This window comes from Balaenoptera physalus (assembly GCF_965194825.1).
Source record: "Balaenoptera physalus genome assembly, chromosome: 21".
Lineage (NCBI taxonomy): Eukaryota > Metazoa > Chordata > Mammalia > Artiodactyla > Balaenopteridae > Balaenoptera > Balaenoptera physalus.
In genome coordinates this window covers 23,699,803-23,717,191 of record NC_138902.1, presented here as the reverse complement: position 1 = coordinate 23,717,191, position 17,389 = coordinate 23,699,803, and the positions used below count along the sequence as shown (strand labels likewise).

The 17,389-nt window shown below is 37.0% G+C and overlaps 1 protein-coding gene across 7 annotated transcripts in view; it reads left to right on the top strand.

Annotated features, from left to right (window-relative positions):
• Window positions 1–17,389, top strand: part of DLC1 (DLC1 Rho GTPase activating protein) — a 407,206-nt gene that overhangs the window by 286,516 nt on the left and 103,301 nt on the right. The window lies entirely within an intron of this gene.

Below are 17,389 nucleotides of genomic sequence, written 5' to 3'. Positions count from 1 at the left end.
GTCTAACTTGTACTTGGCAATGCTTTCCTTGGCATTAAGAAATGGAAGCCTTTGGAAGCAATTTTTCCCATTGTGCGGAATGGGTCCCTGAGTAAGGATTCTGGTTGCCAGCCAGTTTTTGAGCCCTCTTTCCAATCGAGATGTCTCTATTTGGGTGTGCTGCCAATAGCAATCATCGGGGTCAGGGGTGTCTAACATCTCCCATGGAGAGAAAGAGGTGGCGACACAACAGCATTTGTTTAGTTTGTAGGGAAAACTCATGAAAGGTGATGACCTTAGTTCAGGGCTGAGAAAACCCAATGAGTTTAAAGTGGCTAAGAATTGAAGACTTGAAAGCTAGTCCCTTCACCTCCTTGTGCACAGGAGTCACCTCCAGTACCCCCTTGGCCCAAGTCTACGCCATTAGATTTAAATTGCAATCACCTAACACCTTCTTATGGGGGGCTGCCTTTCATCACTCAGCCCACAGCCCTTCTTGCCGACATTCTGGGCTGTGACTGTGTGGCTGTCACCGAGCTTCACCTGCAGGACACAGTCACGCCTCCCGAGGCTATTGATCTCCACATGAACAGTTAACAGTCCCTATTTAAACTGTATATTTCAGGGGGCACTTTAGTGCAACAGTAAATCAAAGACTGTATTTAGTTCCTAAAGCAGTGATGTATGGATCCACTCTGATGTAGAAAAAATAAATGTGCTATGTGTGTCCACACCTCTCTCCTTCACAGGAACACAGTGTTTATAAAACAAATGTTATAAAAATTGATGAACTGTGAGTGATCCTGAGGGTATTTGCTCCTTTTCTTAAGGGTAATAAGACAATATCTGATTACAAAATACAAAGAATATAACATCCTATTTTATGTGTTCACTTATTGATGGTTGTATTTAACAGTGTGAGAGCATTTGGTATCTGATTAATATATACTTTGTGTTTTGAAGCAATTCTTGCTTGGATCAAAATTGTAAAATATAAAGGGACTTTCCTTAGCATTTCTACATGAACCCCACGTGTCCTACCGGCCATTCTACTCAGGCCTCCACCTTTATCTGCGTCACCCTTATCTTTCTTTGCTGAAAATTCAAATTTTACATCTCCTCTGTGCTCAGAAACCTACCTTGTTCAAAAAGTCCTTACTGACACCCCTGCCGCCGAACCGTTATCAGCCATTCAATTTTGTTTATTGTGGCAGAATACACAAAACACAAAATTCACCATTTTAACCATTTAAAAATGTACAATTCAGGAGTATTTAGTGTATTCACAGTGCTATGCACCATCACATTATATAGTTCCAAAACATTTTAATCAGCCCAAAAGGAAACCCCCATACCCAGTAAGCAGTCACTCTCCATTTTCATTGCTCCCCAACACCTAGAAACCACTGATCTGCTTTCTTTATTTGCCTATTCTGCATATCTCATATAAATGCAATTGTACAATATGTGACCTTTTGTGTCTGGCTTCTTTCACTTAGCATAATATTTTAATTTTCATCCATGTTGTAGCATGTACCAGTATTTCATTCTTTTTATGGCTGAATAGTATTCCATTGTATGATTATACTACATTTTATTTATCTGTCCATACAATGGTGGACATTTGGATTGTTTACACTTTTAACTATTGTGAAAATATATTTATTGTGAAATATGTTGGCTTGGCCAAGAAGTTCGTTTGGGGTTTTCCATAAGATGTTATGGAAAACCCCAAACGAACTTCTTGGCCAACCCAATATTTAACTAGCTGTTGTTCAGCTGTTGTGAACATTCTTTTTTTTTTTTTAATATATTTATGTATTTATTTGGTTGTGCTGGGTCTTAGTGTGGCAGGCGGGATCCTTAGTTGTGGCATGCAGGCTCTTAGTTGCGGCATGCATATGGGATCTAGGTCCCTGACCAGGATCGAACCCTGGCCCCCTGCATTGGGAGGGCAGAGTCTTATCCACTGCACCACTGGGGAAGTCCCCCTGTTGTGGACATTCTTGTACAAGTTGCTGTTTGAACACCAATTTCCAATTCTTTTATATCTATACTTAGTAGAATTGCTGGGTCATATAGTTATTTATTTTGAACTTTTTAAGGGACTGCCAAACTATTTTTCAGAGGATGAACCGTTTTACATCCACCAGCAATGTATGAGGGTTCCAGTTTCTCTACATTCACACTGACATTTGTTATTTTCCATTTTTTAAATTATAGCTCTCCTAGTGGGTGTGAAGTGGTATCTTATTGTGCTTTTGATTTACTTCTCCCTGATGGCTGGTGACCTGGAGCTTCCTTTCATGTACTTGTTACCATTATCTTCTTTGGAGAAATGTCTATTGACTTGCAGATATTTTCTCCCATTCTGTGGGTTGTCTTCTTACTCTCTCAATAGTGCACAGAAGTTTTAATTTTGATTAAGTCCAATTAATCTCGCTTCTTTTTTGTTGCTCCTGCTTTTGATGTCATATCTAAGAATCCATTGACAAATCCAAGATCATGGACCTTTACACCTATGTTTTCTTCTAGCAGTTTTATAGTTTTAGCTCTTAAATGTAGGTCTATGATCCATTTTTAGTTAGTTTTTGTGTATTGTATAAAGTAAGGGTCCAGCTTCTTTCTTTTGCATGTAGGCCTCCAGCATGACTGTTGAAGAGACTATTCTTTCTCTCAATCGTTCAATTTTGAAAGCTACTAGTTGAAAACATTTTACTTAATAATTATACATTGTTTTTATTAAGTTGTTCATACATGTAGGTCTTCTTTCTCTTAGTCTACAGGAACCCATTTAAGAGAGGAAACTTAACTTCTTTTATGTCCAGTATTTTATCTAAGGGCTAAAATGGTTTCCAGAGTAGGAGAAAAGCAACCCAAGAGCTTTTAAGCTTTTGACCCAGAAAAATCAGTAATTTATTTAAAAGACAATTTGTAATGCTTTTAAATATAAAATTAATAAGACAGTCTCTGCCCTCAAGATGCTCACAGTCTAATGAGGGAAACTAGCATATCTGATAGCCACTAGACACACGTGGTCATTGAGTACTTGCAATGTGGCTAACTCTCCTTGAGACTTGCTGTAAGAGTAAAATATGCACTGAATTTCAAAGTCTTAGTGCAAAAAGAAAGTCAAAGCTCTTATTAATAATTTTTATATTAATTACATTTTGAAATGGTAATATTTTGGTGTATTAGATTAAATAAAATATATTATGAAATTAATTTCACTTGTTTCTTCTTACTCTTTCAATGTGTTTTGCTCATATTTCCATTGGTCAACACTAAGCATAGACAAACAGAAAATCAAGCACGTATCTCACAGCTACAAACTAATAACTGAGAGAGGTGGTATTAATGCCCATTTCTTAAAATTTCATAGCCTAGGCTCTTAATTACTATGCCATAGAACTTAAAATCAATCAGGAATGTGAAGATATGGTCAGCGGCTCCCATTTGAAACTGGAAGGGGAGGCAAGGGTCCATAACATATATTGAGTGCAGAACATCTTCAGGGAATACAAAGGAAATACATTCTGCCCACACTTCAGAACTCATGAGGAGACATACCAGACCCACATCATTCAACTAGAGAATAACTACAGGCTAAGCCGGTGACTGTCAACCAGGGGTGATTTTGGCCCCCAGGAGACATTTGGCAATATCTGGAAACGTTTTTAGTTGTCAACACCTGGAGGTACCACTAGCGTCTAATGGGTAGAGGCCAGAGGTGCTGATACACATCCTACAATGCACAGGACAGCCCCTGCACAGGACAGCCCCTGCACAACAAAAGTTTTTTGTCTCAATATGTCAATAATTCTGAGGCTGAGAAACCCTAGGCTAATAAACCTTCGCTAGAGAAACATTTCAGAGAAAGAAGAGGCAACTGTGTGGGAAGACTACAGCAAGGAAGAGACCCTAAGAGTGTTGGCAGGTCCAGCTGGGACAGGCTTGGGGCAAATTGAGCAAGAGAGTATTACCAGTCAGGAGGAGTGTGGCTGGTGGTGGGAACTGGCAATGGACTGGAGCTAACTGGAGCAAAGAGTACGTCATGAAAAGGAGAAGCAGCGGCCAGAGAATTGGTTTGGAATTCAGAAGCATTGGGCTCTAACCCTGGTTCTTCCACTTGCCAGCTGGGCAGCTTGAAGCAAATCACTTGAACTTTCTGAAATTCAGTGTAACCCTCTTTCAATGGGGATCATTTTAATCAAATGAGATCTTCTGTGTACAATCGATTTATAAGAAAAAATACAAAATATTGCTGGTAACTTTATGATTGTGGTTGTTACCAAATTAAGTTGGTTGCAGAGTGTCAGGGCTTTGAAAGCCTGGCAAGGAGACAAGGTTGGGTCTGATGGGACCATCTGGAGCAGGAAAGGCATTAGAGGAGAGTGATGCTGCGGGCGGTTTACTTTGTCACAGTGTACAGGAAAGAAGGGAGCAGAGAGAGAGTGTGGTGAGGACAACCATCTAGGATACCTTTCCAGGGAAACAGCATGAACACAGGAGGGGCCAGAGTGGAGGCAGCTGGGGAAAGCCCCACCCCACCATGTCAGGCAGCTGCTGCCCTGTGGGTGCACATCGGAGACCTGGCGGCACTAAACTGACTCCAGGGGTTCTTCTGGGGATACGTTGGGGAGTGAGTCGTGGCCCTTTGCAGAGATGGGCAGAAACACAGGCAGATTACTCCACCAGCCTGTGCACCGGTCCTATGTAATAAGGTGGAATTGAACAAGTGGAAACAATACATGTGATTTCTAAGGCTTAGTGTTTAATATTTCATAATCAACATAGAATTCTAAGATAAGGTAGATTCTGAATTTTCCTTGAATTTGTCCCACCTTCCAGAGCACTACAATGGTAATATTTTTTGAAGCATATATAGATAATGGAATGTGTGTTTATAGCTCTTTGAGGTTTAATTTTCCCACATTCAGTCCTTAAATTCAAATTTCCCCAGCCTGGCACTGAGGCAGAAAATTTCACATGTTAATTATTTTTAATTAAAATAATTTATTTAATGACATTTGAGAAACAGCCTAGTGGTTTCATCATGGCATAAGACTGTTGAGACTGTTGAATATAGGCTCCATTGGGATGTAAGCTTTGAAAGGGCAGGGATTTGGGGCTGCTTAGTTCACTGCTATAACTCTAGTGCTTAGGACAGTGCTGGCCCATGGTAGCACTCAATAAGTTATTTGTCAAATGAATGAATGAACGTACGAAAGAATAAGAAGTGTGTGCATTCTTCCTAGGTGGTTGTGTGATTGATCAAATGCTGTGTGCATCTGTGGGGCTGGGTATGACAGTATCTGACCCCCATCGTGAACTAAGGCTGTTATCAAAGCTGTCCACTGAGACCCATCTCTTTCACTGGTTCACTGCCACGAGCACTCAAATCAAGCATTTCCCCTCTCCTTTTTACCTCCTCTGGAACCCAGCAGAGGTAAATCAGTAACGTTGGAAGTGGATGAAGATATGAGCACAAAGGGATCAAATTTTCCCCCTCGGAAGTGGCAATTGGTTTGTCTTCTTACACCTTTCCCCAAAAGTGGCCTTTCCATGTTCCCGAGGAAGAAAACATCACCCGGGCGGGTGCGCGCCTGGCAGGACCGTTGCACTCCAATCTCCTCGGCGGCTACAGAAATAAGGGCTCTTCAATAAGACTTGACAATACGTCAGCTCTACAATGATAAGAGGAGCCTGAAACACCAACAGTCACCACAGGCCACAGGCTGTACTTCCCAAGGTAGGGCTGCAAGGCCACCAAACAAAGCAAAGAGGAGAGCTATCTCGACAGCTTGTCAGCAGAGTTCTGAAAATGTAAAACGTGGCTTTCCTTAAGAACTACTGAAACAACGTAAGAACTCTAACTTAATCATTTAAGGATGCTCTCCATGGTTCGAATGACCCACATTTGCATATTTTCCATTCTCTTTAGCCATTTTGAGTATTTCGTAGCCATGAATAATGTTTCCTCACTTTCTACATCAGCTTGCAAGATGTTCTTTATGATACCTGAACTCTTCATTTGGTGTGGGGGGAAGTTCAAGGATATATCTTCTTATAAAGGAAAACAAATAAACAAAAAAGGTACTTACTCAAACATGCATTAAAGTACCAAATTCTCATGAAACATTAGTCTGAGATGTTACTGCGTTGTTGGAACCTTACTGCAGACATAGCCAAGGCTCCTAAAAGATACAGTTTTATTACTGAGGAGGAGTCAAGGAGGGGAATTTCTTCACTGGAAACAGGAGCCCTCTATTTCAGATTTGATTCATGGGAGAAGCCAGCTTTATTAGTTTTCTTTCTTAATGTGATGTCTTTTAAAATAGTATATCCTTGGGTTAAAAACCAATAACTTGGGCTTCCCTGGTGGCGCAGTGGTTGAGAATCTGCCTGCCAATGCAGGGGACACGGGTTCGAGCCCTGGTCTGGGAAGATCCCACATGCCGCGGAGCGACTAGGCCCGTGAGCCACAATTGCTGAGCCTGCGCGTCTGGAGCCTGTGCTCCGCAACAAGAGAGGCCGCGATAGTGAGAGGCCCGCGCACCGTGATGAAGAGTGGCCCCCACTTGCCACAACTAGAGAAAGCCCTCGCACAGAAACGAAGACCCAACACAGCCATAAATAAATAAATTTAAAAAAAAAAAAAAACCAATAACTTTCCAACACCTTCCCAGTTATATGTTTTCTGAAAATGTGAAGATTTCTGATAAATTCAGTGAGAGCTTTTTTTTTAAAATCTATTTATTTATCTATTTTTGGCTGCGTTGGATCTTCGTCATTGTGCACGGGCTTTCTCTAGTTGTGGCAAGCGGGGGCTACTCTTTGTTGCGGTGTGAGGGCTTCTCCTTTTGGTGGCTTCTCTTGTGGAGCACAGGCTCCAGACGCGCAGGCTCAGTAGTTGTGGTGCACGGGCTTAGTTGCTCCGTGGCATGTGGGATCTTCCCAGACCAGGGCTCGAACCCGTATCCCCTGCATTGGCAGGCGGATTCTTAACCACTGCGCCACCAGGGAAGTCCCAGGTCTTCTTTTTTTATCTTTATATAGAAATATAGAAGTATATGTTGTTAGGTCTATGTATTTCAAGAATATAGTGTCATAGACTGGAACAGTGTCCTTGAGGGTGTGTGCTACACAACTGTGAGCCTGTACACAGTGGGTATGCGTGTACATTCATGAGGTATGTGTGGTCACTTTGCTTTCCTAAATTACCTATAGCCAGTAATTACTCCTGAGGAAAAGTCTGTTTTCTCAGTGTTTTTAAGTTCATTATTAGGGCATTTTTAATGTTGATATTATCCTGCAGAATTTTTATTAAAAGCCTTTCACCTTGTCTCTGAGACTATAAAGAAGGGCAATAAATTAATAAAATCAATGTGAATAAATGTTTCTTGTAATTGTGAAATCACAAATAAATTATATTTAAGCTCCCACCACATTAAACATCTCTTCCGGAAACTTAAAGATTCAAAAGGAAAGCATAAGCCATTTTTAAAATCTCTACTATAGCAAATAGAAAGCTATACAAACAAAAATGAATCCAGTACCTGGAATAAAGCAAATTTTGATTAGGTCAAACAAAAATGAGTGAAATCCAGAAGTAGAAACAAACATTTGGTCAAATGGAAAACATTTCTGGACTTCTGCCTTTCAGACCTGCCTGCCTCCCAGCTGTTATATGGTGATATTGAAAATACTTCACGTATCTCAGAGATAACATGAGGATGAAAGGCATGTTTGAAGTTCTTGAAACTATTCTGAGAAAGCTACTTGAGAAAACACAAGCGCTGTCAATGATACCAGGCAGCCTGTCATTAAAACCAGGCAATCATTTTTCATCCATTTCATCTTTCTCTCAAATTTATGACATTAAAATATCACATCATAATGAACATTTTCTAAATCAGTCTTCTTTGGTAAAATGAGTGCCAAAAGCAGTACCAAAACCAAACCCTCAGATGAAGCAAGACAAGCAGAAAATATGGTCTTAGGAAATGAACAAGCATGGATTCATTATTCATCCATTCACTTGTTCATATATGTCAAGCATTGTCCTAGTTGCTAGAGACGTATCAATAAACAGTGCCATCACAACCCCTGCCCTCATGGGACTTACAATTCAACAGAAGAAACAGTAATTACTGAGTGTTCCAAAGAAAAGCAGAGTGCTATTGAATTGTGTCTTAACAGAGTGACCTAACTTATTCCAGGAGAGAATAAGGGATACAGACAGGGTAGAGGCCACTCTGGAAGCTTGGAAGGCCAGCATGGCTGGTCGTCTTATATGACCAAAATAAAAAGAATGCCATTTATTTTGTTGTTCAGTAGAGATAGAAGTCTTTGTAATATTAACTTAAATTCTCCCTAGAGTATTTACATATTTATACCACTGTTTGTTTAAACGGAAGACACTGATTATTTTTTATCCATCAGGCAAGGTGCCAACTGTTTGTAGGAGAACCTTTCTATGGTTATGATTTATTTAACCTCACTCTTGATTAGCTTTAGTTTGCCAACATACAATGTGTGAGTTCTGTTCAATTTTCATTCTAGAACGCTAATATATACAACACATAGGATTATTTTACCTGACAGGACTTCATGTAGATTTAGAAAAAGCCCCCCACTCCTCAGTTTGGGGGTTTCTTTTCTCTCCCCTCCCCTCCCCTCCCCTTCCCTCCCCTCCTCTCCTCTCCTCTCCTCTCCTCTTCTGTTCTCTTCAATGCCAGCCTAGTTTTCATTTCTATTTTATAGCTATCATGCTATAACAAATAGTTTCAATGATAAGGAACTAGAAAACAATTTGGCATTTCCCTTACCAATCATGGTATGGTATTATTATGTTATTTGTCTAGTAGACAGAGGAAACATGACTTGTATTTGTTGTTAACTAATACAGTGGCTTCCGATGAGTTTTAGAGACAGGTTGATACGTATCGTAAAAGTTCCCTGCAGAAGATATCGCTCTCCTTCTCTTTCCTTTTACCCCACCTTTTACCCTATTATTTGTTTGGTAGTTTTCAGTCTGGAAGAATGAGAAAACTAAAATTCTATTCGTTTTATATTTCTATTCTTACAGATGAAATGACCTAGATTAATAGATTATTTAAGGCTTATATAAAGAACTTCAAACCAGAGAAAGAGATTTAAAAGCAGCAAGAATGACAAATGCTTTATGTACTTTCATTTTGAAGATAATGAAGGCATAAAACAATTTCTCCAAAAGATGTCAAAACACGTGTTTAACTATCAAGTCACTAAAGGATGGAAAATTTAAAGTGGTTCTATTGAATCACCAGGTACCAGATAAAAAATAAGGACCATCTGCCTTGTGATACCAATGTATCAATTTCCTTCTTTCCAAAAGTCTGAGAAAGAGCATTTCCAAAACTGACTTAACATGGTAAATGAATTTGCAAAAATGTTTTTGAAATATGGATCTCTATCGAAGATCAGATCCATTGTTTCTGTTCACTTTATGTTCCAATTTTACAATTTATTAGCAGCCTCAGTGTATTTTATTTCTTCTTCTGAAGTTTTTTGCTCCCAATAAATACTGTAAGCTTTGTTGGATATTTCAGTGCTGTAACCTTTGATATTCTCCTTTAGTGGATATTTTGGTATTACTAAAACACTATTTAAAAGTAGCCACAATTGGGGAAAAAAAAAAACATTTGCTTAGCACAGAAGAACAGGAGAGAACTGTGGGAATATGGGGTGTTTTAACGATTTAAAAAAGAAAACAAAGGCAAGAAATTATTAGCAAGCAATCAATAATGACAAATGGGTGACAAGTTTGTCATACTTTCCTACCCTTGCTGTAGCATTTAACTATGGAGACTTGAAAAGAAGATAAAAACACTTATATTCTACTCACCATCCTCCCCAAAATACTAAAATGTATCAACTGTAATCCTTGCGTTGGAGAGCTCATAATCAATTTTAGCTTATTGCCTAGACTTGCAATTCTCATATTTAACATTTACATGATTTTTTTGCAGATACTTTTTCTGTTTTCTTCTATGGTATTTCTGTGAGCAATGCCATAATCTCAAATAACTTTCAATTTCTTGTCAGAAAGATTATGGGCAGAAGTCATCTAGCTTGTGAGTGAATTTAACCAACTTCTCAACATCTATATTTTGTAACTATTGTTCTCTGGTTAAAGTTTCATATTCAGTAACTCTCCTAAAAAACTATGCTTTTTAATGGGGAAAATTATATGCAATTGTGGAAATTAAGACTACATAGATTCTCAAAAATCTTGAGATAATCTTTATAGATATGTCTACATATATATCTAGAAAGAAAGATAGAATGATAGTCACAGATGTACTCCTGCATATCAGTGTATATCAAATATATCTACTAAACTGTAGACCCTTCCTAAACAGGTAGTTCCCCCCTCCCCACTACCACCTAAAAATTTTTTTTCAAAGGGAGTATTGATTTTTCTAGAATGTACAGGCTTTAGGAAAAATAAGTAGAAAAAAACAAAGCCATCAGTGACTCAGCATTCTCTTTCTTTCCATATTCTTTAACATTCTTTATATTTTTTAACATCAACTCAAACAAAATAATATATGGAATGTAATCAGTACAGACAATTATAAATAACATTTTCACAACTTAAGTTGGTGGTGTTCAAAGTCGGTTCCTTCTACCTTCCTCCAGATTCTCACAGGAATGTAACCATGCCCCACAGACATTCAAAGCTACAGAAGCTAAAATAACTCATTCCCCCCAACCCCAAATAATGAATACTACACAATTAATTTTTCTTTTTTGATAGAAGGTTTTTATGATCTCTTTCCTCCATCATCAACTCCTCCAGGTTCTAAGGAAATACTTGTAAAACTATCTTCCTTCGTTGCATTTGTCAGGCATACTAAAAAGGGGTGTGTGTGTGTGTGTGTGTCTGTCTGTCTGTCTGTCTGTCTCCATCTGTCTGGTCCTATATTCAAAGGTCCATTGCCTTTTTAATTTTATAACTTAGTCCCTAAATCTCTGGTCCAAAATCATGACTCATGATTGATCTGAAACTCTGGGCATTGCAGAAAGGAAACAGAAGTTTGATAAACCATCAGATAAGAGGAATTTAAAGTTGGAGAGTGGTTCTCATACCTCTGGTCAATTTTTAATCCCCAACCCCTACACCAAACACAGGAAGACTAATATACTAGCCTTTAAAACTGAAATTGTGAATCTGCAACTTTTTTGTAAGATTTAATACCCTTTTACTGGAAAAAAAAGTGATTGGTAACTGCTAACAATCATGTTTATCTGCACAATGTTCTTGTGAAGACTGACCAAAATATAGACAAAGATCCTGATAGCTAAAATCTTTAGCTGCGTTTCTAAATTCAGTTATTCTCTGCCTGGAAACTCATAGGTGATAAGATGAATAAGTTTTATGAAATTCATTGTAGTGCCCCTACCTTGAGATTACATTTCTTGAATTCTGTATGCCAATGTATATATAACCTCATGAAAATCTAACTTTGTTTTAAACATTTTGGTACTTTAGAAAAACAACAACAAAACAGCTCCGAAGATATCATACAGATGTGACCTTGCTTACTGAGAAGTCCTTCTCTTGTCAACCCATGATTTATAATTCATAGGGGTAAAAATTAGGTGAATTTTGAAGAAAAATATTATGGTGAATAGAAGCAAATACCAGATTTGCACTTTAAACCAAACAGCATCTCAACTCATAATTCAGCCTCTGAGAAGTCATAATTCACAGTGGTCTGCAAACTTTTTAAATTGAGTACACACATGAGTAAAATATTTTTGAGTACATACTATGTATTATATATATTTATATTTATATATCTCTAAAGTAGGGTTTCTTAGCCTGTGCACTCTTGGCATGTGGACCAGATAATTCTTGTTATGGCGGGCTGTCCCGTGCATTGTAGGATATTTAGCAGCGTCCCTGGGCTCTACTGACTAGATGTCAGAGCACCTTCCTCAGTATGACAGCCAAAAACCATCTCTAGACACTGCCAAATGTCTCCTGGGGAGCAAAATTGCCCCAATTGAGAACCACTACTCTAAATCACCTACATGTAATGCTATATGTAATAATACCAATATATTATGTAAAGCGAACATGAAAAATATCTGGTTTTAAGGTTGAGTTTTACTTTTTAGTAGTGCTAAACATTTTTTTTTTGCTTTCTATATAAATGTTATCATTAATAATTTTTAGGGAAATAAATGTGACAGAATGTGCTTCAACTTGTTTTTTAAATCTTAATTTAACGAGAGGTGGCATCCTGATTCAAACTTCAGTTTATTTCAGTACTTGAATTTAAAGGCCATAAAGGTAGAAAAAGATAGGTAACTCCAGTTGGATGAAATGCAACTTTTTAACTATATCATGATACAAAATTGTCCATTCAGTCTAACAAAAGGATTTTGCTGAAATTTTATTAATAAAACATCTTTGTGTTGATGTTTTGAGAATAAATAAGAAATTGCATTTTTATGTTTTTAACATGTATGTTTGAAATTACTGCAACTCTTCATTTGGAAAAAAATTTTAGCTGGTTAGAAAACTGTATTCAGGTTGTTGTTTTTTTTTAAGTTTGCTTATGGGAGTTTTAATAGGTGACACACACCATTTTCAATAATAAATTCACATACCAATGCACACCAAAATATTTTCAGAATGCTTTGTAGATAACACAAGTTGTTGTTTGTCTGCTTTTAAAAGCAGTTACTTCCTCCCTCATTGTTTAAATGTCACCTTTATCTTTGAGAACAAATCATATAGGAGTTTTTAAAAATGTATGCTCAGGTAACATAATAGTAACAGCAACTTGTCCCAGCACAGAAATGTTAGCAAATTTGAAATATATACTTTTTTTAAAAAGAAAGATGAATAACTCATCTTCGGGTTCAAGTTCTTTCCTATGAAATAACCAGTGAACCTCTGTATGGTAAAGAATGATTTTTGTGGTCACTCCCTACCTCATTTCAAATATTGTAAAGAATTCACTACACTTTATTAGATTTTTAAATTAAAATATTAGAATGTCACTATCATCCTGTAGCATTTTGTACACTTTTGGCTTTTACTTCTTTGCTAAAATAGCTCATCTATTAATTTTGCAATGTTATCTCCGTAAACTTAGCCTAGAATACTTTCTGTGGTTAAATTAACAGCTTTTTTGAAAAATATTATTTTTACTGAAAGAGCCATTTATTATGAGAATATCACCTCATTGGTTTTTCTTTCCTTTAGTGACTCATAATAAAAGTGAAAAGGTAGTCGTTCATATTCCATCATTGAAATAAAATTTAGCAAATACTATATAAGCTGAGACCTATTAGAAACATCTGTACTTTCATTTAACTATACCACACCTTTTACACTACATAATTTGCTATAAAACTTGTTTCTTCAAATTTTAATAATATTTACTGGCATTTTTAATCAGTTTTTACTATCAAAGGAATGTAATCTAACTTGACATCATATTATTTTTCTAGGATTATTTTAAGCATTTTTATTACGGCAAGAAGAGCAAGTGTTTCCTTAATGTGTCTTTAGGTTATTGGCTATTAAGTGAAAATTTTCAAGTATGGCTTCTAAACATTTAAAATTAAACATTAGATTGAGTATCACATAACCAATCATCATGGAAGAAATCAAAAGAGTATACTTTGGATGCACAGGATGGATGCTTCATGCTCATTATTATAACTTTATTCTATCCTCATCTGATATCTCAAGGCACAATTTTCGCCCAGGTCAAGCTTCAGTCTGAAAAATCATGAATATCAATATGTTCTTCTTGTCTTCTTGATAATTTCATGGCAGAGGCAGGTGGAGGCCAACATTTTGCCAGATCTGATCAGATTGCCAACATATCAAGAGTTTATATTAGGAGTAGAAGAAATATCAGCTTCATCTTGTTTTTCATTATGTATTGACTGATTAGCATTATTTTCAGTCAAATTTCTTCTCAGGTGAGATAAGATATCTTTTAAATCTCTTAAGATTACCTATGTTTATTCATAGGTAAATTGAAATGTATATGTATATGATGAAAGCCGATGAGTAACGGATGAGTAACGGAGACTGATAACCCATCCAAGACATGAAATTCACAACCTTCCCAGAGTAGACTCTGAGTATTGTGACACATGACATGTGGATGAAGGTGGGAATCAACATCAATCTACATATTAAATATTAGCAAAGCCTAATGTCATTCTCTGTTAATCAAAAAATTAATAAAATATAAGTAGAAGTTAATCATGTTTTCTTCCCAGACCCCAAAGAGTCATCTTGCACACTCACTGGGATGCAAGATCCCACTTTCAGGGCCCCTGCCTTACAGTAAGTACTACCTATTCTTAGAGGTGCAAATGATGTATACTAGACTGCATTGCAGACTGAAATGAACTCTATTTTCCTATAGAAAATTAAAACTTGCAGTGCCGTTTTGTTTTTCCTAGTGTGACCTCTCAGTAATGCCATCTGGTCTATAATCGTTTCATTTTAACACGTGATCACAAAATGCTCCATTACAAGACTGGCGCGATTCAGGCAGTACGATCAAGAAGGTGCTAAGGAGCAAGCCAATTAGTGTCAGAGTTACAGTTACGGTCCAAATACAAGACAGGTGCTTGTACCAGTAACCAACTGAACAGCATTCTCTCCACTGAGTCATAGGTAAAGGCAATGGAGGAATTTGACCACAAGCATTCTCATAAATTTTAAAAACAGTTCCCTGGCTGAGTTAATAAATGAATGGAATGGTTGAGAATTTCCAGCCAGAGTGTGACAAATAATTGGCGAAATCGGCAAAATATCTAGTGACCATTTAAAAAGATGTTATGTTTTAAGATCATTAAAGTGCAGCATTTTATTTGCTGATGATTTATTTTATTTGTAAAGTATCCTACTCATAATAAAATGAAATAGCCATGACTTTAGCTTAATAAAATATTTTATTGCTTCTAAAACCTGTGAGTATATGTGTGTGTACATATATATGTGCATATATATGTATATATATAAATTACCCTGAGATTTTCTAGATCTACAGTAATTTATTTATTTATTTCTACATAGAAATGTTTTTTTAAATCTGGAATTTGAGCTTTACCCATATCAATACTTATCAACAGAATACTAAAGCTATCTTTAGAGTCTGAGGGAAAGAGTGTATTTAACCTTAACTTGTTCTGGGGGTTCTCATTACCTTGACCTTCAAATATCTGAAAGTAAGTGAACTTTGTAACGACATTTACTACTGTCAGAGTTCAGCACTGCCCACAGGCCCTCTGTTTTCCAACCCCTTGCCCACACCCAGCAGAGTTTATTAGTCCATGGGTCCATTTGTCCTTGGAGTTACCTAGACTGAATGAAGGCTTCAGAAATATTTCTGGCTTTACAGCAATATGTTTCTTAACAGGAGTTTTTCTCCCTGAGTGTTTTTGCCTCTACAAGCCTCAAGACTCTCTTCAAAGCCACTCCCATGATAGGTGCGCTGCAATGATTCTGTTGACCCAAAACACATCAAAGACCCAAGAATTTACCAACGCTTATGAGTATGTGTGAGACTTATAATGGTGTCTCCCCCCAGGGTAACAGCCCAGGCAGGGAAATGAGTCAGCACCAGGCTTTTAACAACTCCCCTGGTGAAGAGGTTGGATTTAAAATTAACACAAAACTACAGAGCTCTTTTCTTATCATGTTATTTCCCATCCGTTCTCTTTTGTTTCCCAAAAGGTTTATTTCGTGTAAAGGACAAAAGTCCTATCACAAAGCTCTTTTAAAAGGAATTTCCTCTTCTGTCCATAACCCTGAGGAACACTAGCCTTAAAAAGCAGGGCCCTGTGTTTACAACTAAGTACAGCAGGAGGGAAAAGATATTCTTAGCGTAAAACCAGCCAAAAAAAATGGATGGGACACCAGTTCACTCTATCAGGCCACACAGACAGCTGACTCGTTTAGACAGGGTTATACACAACTTCACGTTTTCTCACTTTCTTCCTTTTCATAGAAAATTCATTCTTCATGTCCCTTTTGGGAATTGTCCAACGTTACAAATACTCATCCCAGCATAATTCCAAAACCAGTAGAAGCAATCTAGACACTTTTTATCACCTCTTACTTATCTTCCTTGTTTCTAATTTCTGAGTGAAATTCTCTACTCATTATCTTGGCTGAGTAGAGCCAGGGTATTGTTTTTTTAAAAAATCACCCAATAAAAATTTTAAAAGCAGTAAGCACGGTGATTATTGACACTTCGTGCTGAGTTCTTCTAGTATCTTACAACCTGAAACAGAAAACACAGAAACTAGTAATAGGACAGTATGTACGTGAACATCACCTAAATAACTATGAGGTCCACATGATCTTAGGTGTAAGGAAGGACAAAGGTAAAGTGAGTGAGATGAGTGTTCAGGAGAGGCGTAGGAGTGGATCCTACTTTCCCACTATTCATTTCTCAGGAAGGACTGACTCTGTAACTAAAATCTCAAGCTGTCCTTGAAAAAGATAACGAATGTAACGTGTTAAAAGGGGGAAGTTTGATTTTGATAAATACAAAGTCATGGTGTAGGAAGTGAAATAAATATTGAATGAATGAATGGGTGAATTAATAAGGGGGGAAAAGATGGAGAAGTGAAGGAGACAGGCAAGTTAATAAAAATGTAGGGACAGAAAAAAGGTAATTTAAGAAAGTTTGGAGAATAAAGAACCAGGTCATTTGGCCTAAATGTCTAGGAATAAAACTTTATATATAACATTCAAGATGTGTTTTAAGGAAACAGTGAGAGATGTATGTATATTCAGTATTGTTAAAGTATAGATGAGAAAGTCCAGAATATATTTCAGGGATTTTGGAGACTCCAAAAATCTCAGGAGCATAAATTGTTTTTCCTTCTTAATTACTGAACTACAGTAGTATTTAAATAACTATAATAGTGATTGTGAATTTTATTTTAATATGTTAGAAATGAGAAGTTTTTCTTCCTGGACGCATTCTCAGCTATATTTTATGGTTCTCGTTGTTGTTCAATGTTGCCTTATTAAATTTACTTTCTTAATAAAGTAAGTTCTGATTATTATCAAAGGGCACAAAATATTTATGAAGATTTGTTCTTATTTGTGCTTTTAGTTTGTTGTTATTTAGGTTTTATACTCAGGTAGTCTTTACGAGGTAAACTGTAATGAAGATGTTTGCTCCACTCTTTATTGTTCTACATGTAAAAGAGTCTTTCATATGGCAGCTTGTCACAACATGTTTTACAATTTTATTTTTCATCTCAAAGATATTTCAAAGGAGAACAGTTGCTTTGGACACTCGAAATGCAATTCTGAATGATTCCTACAACCTTGAATGGAGTCCCAAACAAATCAGAAATAGAC